The following is a 3798-nucleotide window of genomic DNA, read 5'->3' as shown; positions in this document are numbered from 1 at the left end:
TGCTTGGCACTGCCCAGGATATGAAGCTTTAGCCTTTGGATCAAAATATTTTCCAGAAAAAAAAAAGTAAAAAGAAGACAGCCTCACAGCTTTCATGTCTGTATTTAAAAAAGGATCCCAGAAAATCCTGCCAAACCAATTAAATAACCTGGTCCAATACAAGCTGTCTGTGATGATAAATGAGAAGGAAGTTAAAAAAAAAAAAGGAAAGAAGGTAAATCAGGCTGAACTGGCAAACACTTGGAAGAAAAAAATTTCAGAACTATTGCCCACTGGAAGATGTATGTACTGCTGGGAGCTGGATGCAATAAATCCAAAGGCAGGCTGAAATGGATACCCCTGCTAAGCAGACCTAGGAATGACATGGAAACCACAATGTAGTAATAATGTTATTCCCCATCTATCTACCCAGTGCTCATTTAGCTATTGCAGCTCAAGTCTGAAGCTACATATTTGCACACATACAGAGCAGGTTGCTCCATCTGATTTGGTTTGGGAAATGACAATGACTGCAAATAAAAGAGAATCCTCTATTACTGAAGACAAATACACCAAAATCTAAAATCCACAAGTACAGGACTTCTCTTTTAGTGACCATTTTGGGGATGAACAGATTATGATCTCATAAAACTTAATAAAAGGGTTTAAAAAAAATCTTTCATCTAATTTCCTGCCCTTTTAGATGGTATCTGAGTATGGGTCAGTTCAGCTCTTCAAGCACAGACATTCTCAAATGCTTACAGCATCTTAACAGCATTTTTTCCATGGTTCCTTGCTAGGGGATGAAGCAATTTCAAGAGCAACAGAAGGAACAGGTTTTGTAAAGGTGAAAGTTGCATCCTATTTGGACCTTACAGTTTATGGTTAAGTTCACAGATGAATTAGGTGGTTTTAATATAAAAGAAAACAGAAATAATGTATTTTAATAAAAGAAAATGAATTGTACTTAAATGTAACTGTGCAGAAGACTGCAAAGAAAGGCAAATTCCTTGGCACTGCCTCAGCATGGAAACATCTAGGACATATTGAGTCCTCCACTCAATGCTATTTACAGTTTATCCAATACTGACCATTTCCTCTCCTTCATTTGCTTTTAAACTCTGGATCCTGGTAATATATTGGCTCACTAGCAAATAAAACCTGATTATAAGTCATCATCTGACATTTGAATTGCACCAGGGAGATGTCAAAAAATTTGATATCCTTTTTGCCACAGATAGCCTATAACATTTAAACCCCTTCACAGGAAACAAGTTTATCCAATACTGACCATTTCCTCTCCTTCATTTGCTTTTAAACTCTGGATCCTGGTAATATATTGGCTCACTAGCAAATAAAACCTGATTATAAGTCATCATCTGACATTTGAATTGCACCAGGGAGATGTCAAAAAATTTGATATCCTTTTTGCCACAGATAGCCTATAACATTTAAACCCCTTCACAGGAAACAAATCAGGACTGCAGGAATTGGATCAGTGCTTTAAAATGCAATTCCTGATGGGATCCAAGCACACCCAGAGCTAAATGCACACACATACATATACAGAGGATCTCACTCTGTCTCAAGACAGGAAGGAAAGAAAGGGAAGTGTAATTATACTTGCCTTTGACATTCCCAGAAAATGACACGGTGGTGGTGAAGGTGGGAAGTGACAGACAAGTGAGGATGTGAGAAGGAACCATGGGCTCCAACTGTGAACAGTGTTGATTTCACTGCAGTTCTGTACGAGAAGCCTGTTTCATTTTGCTTCTAAGTTCATTATTATTTCTCCCTTCAGTGCCACTTCTGAGCTATTCAGCAACAGATACTGGTACATTTTCAGCCATGAACTGTTATTACAGGAGACAGACAGGGATGTCCCCATGCTCCCTCTGCCACCTGCCTAGGAAGCCACCAAGGTCCTCAACTCTCAGTCTTGTGCTTAAATCACAAGATACACTCCCTTCTTCCACACTACTCAAAAGCATGGCTACAGTTTGCAAATCCCTAATTGCTAGAAATAACATCGTTACTTAAAATCCATGTGGAACAAAATATTTTCCATTATTCCTTTGATGAATCCAGGCATGTGTTTCAAGGCTCCTGCTCCGAAGTCTAATAGCTTCTCCATGCCCTAGTTAGGTCAGACAGGGCCCTATTCATAGCTCATAAATGAGGGGAGGATTTATGATCACCCTGACTCCATGGGACGAGCTGCAGGGAAGGCTCTTTGTGGGTAGGCACAGATCCTTCAGCCCAAATGGCAAGAGGATGTGGGCTGGCCACTGTTTGTTGCTAACTTTTCTTTTGGCTGCTGTTTCAGAGGTAGGAGTTACTTCGGTGCCTCTTTCTTCCCTAGAAGCAACCCTGTCTGAACGGGATCATGGGGGTGTGAAGTATCCTTCCCTTAGGAGCAGCTGCCCTCAGGATAGGCTGAGCAAGATCAGATGGGAAAAAGCACTTCACCTGGGAAAGGGAGCAACATTTAGCCTGTGACTGGCCATGGGATGGGGCTATGGGTTTAGGGACAGCTGAGCAACAGGTTTGAGGACTAGACACTACCTGGAGAGCATCCAGGGCAATGGCACAGGGATCCCACAGGAGCTTAGATCAGCAACTTTAGTTCTGACACATTGTTTTCTCAAGTATTTGATTTTCATCTTAATATTATTTGAGCTCATGAAACTGTGTGGCTTAAAAATAAGTGAAAATTGAAAAACAGAGCCAAAGAGATCTCTCTGCAGATCTGGGAGGACACTCTCTCACAACAGGTAGCTGATGGTTGCCTGTGGCAGTGTGGCATGACCACAGGAGTTGTCCCTTGTACCCACATGGAGATGGAGCTGGGAACAGATACTCCCACCACAGCATTTTGGCTTCTTGATAAAGTCAGGAGTAGAGGAGTCACCTCCTGAGGTGCAGGAGGCTATTGGCATTCCAGTCCAAATTTTACACCTCCACTTCCTCAGCTCCCTCCTCTGCTTCCCCCAGAATCTCTCCCTGCTCCACCTCCTCCTCACTCCTTCCTCAGCCTCCAGGCTCTGCCCTGTTACTGCTCTGTCCTCAATGACTATCCTTGCACTTGCCTCCACTGGAGATTTAAAATCTGTGACTGAAAATTGGAAGGCTAACCCCAAACAGCTGGGATTCGTAATAACGCACATTTCTAAAAGAAAAGTGAACTTGAAACCACACTTTTCATCTTTAAAGGCAGGGCAAAACGAGCCCTTTAGACTGTTTGAAAACACGTTTTGAGTTAATGAGTTTGTTGATATCAACAAACTGGCATTTCTGATGGAAAAAGCCTTGAACAGCTTTAAGACACACATACACAGATGGTTTATATACTATGTAAGGGACTTAACCAAACCAAATCTCCCTAACAGCAAGACAAGGTTTTTACAAATGGCATTAAATGAATGCTCACTCATCCTTTTACCCTAGATAAGTGCAATGTCTACTGAAGCATTCAGCTGAAAAGTCCACCTGAGGAGATCATGCCTCTCACCCCAGCCCCCGAGCCCAGACAGCACCAGCAGAAATAACCTGGAGAGGCAGAAGGACTAGTTTCCTTCAGAGAGTGTATTTCTGTGTGACTTCAGTGCAAAGAAATAGCATTGGTCAGGCTAGAGAGAAAAAATGTCAGGTTGTTTTATCCTTGACCAAAATTGGCCACGTTCTCTGACAGTCCACGTAGATCTGGTTCACACTAAATTGTTAAACTCCCTCCCCTGGAAAAAAGGTAAATATCAATGTGAGTAGATGAAGCAGGAAAGGGAGCACGGAAGCTAAAGTCTTCATTATAATGGCATACAA

At 41.9% G+C, this 3798-nt stretch overlaps 1 protein-coding gene across 1 annotated transcript in view; it reads right to left on the bottom strand.

Annotated features, from left to right (window-relative positions):
* GRK5 (G protein-coupled receptor kinase 5) overlaps positions 1–3798 on the bottom strand; it is a 55809-nt gene that overhangs the window by 47703 nt on the left and 4308 nt on the right. The gene's annotated exons all lie outside the window — the stretch shown is intronic.

The sequence above is a fragment of the Acanthisitta chloris genome, unplaced genomic scaffold (genome assembly GCF_000695815.1).
Source record: "Acanthisitta chloris isolate BGI_N310 unplaced genomic scaffold, ASM69581v1 scaffold21753, whole genome shotgun sequence".
NCBI classification, from domain to species: Eukaryota; Metazoa; Chordata; class Aves; order Passeriformes; family Acanthisittidae; genus Acanthisitta; species Acanthisitta chloris.
Note: the sequence above shows the minus strand (reverse complement) of the source record. Positions and strands in the feature narration are given on the sequence as shown.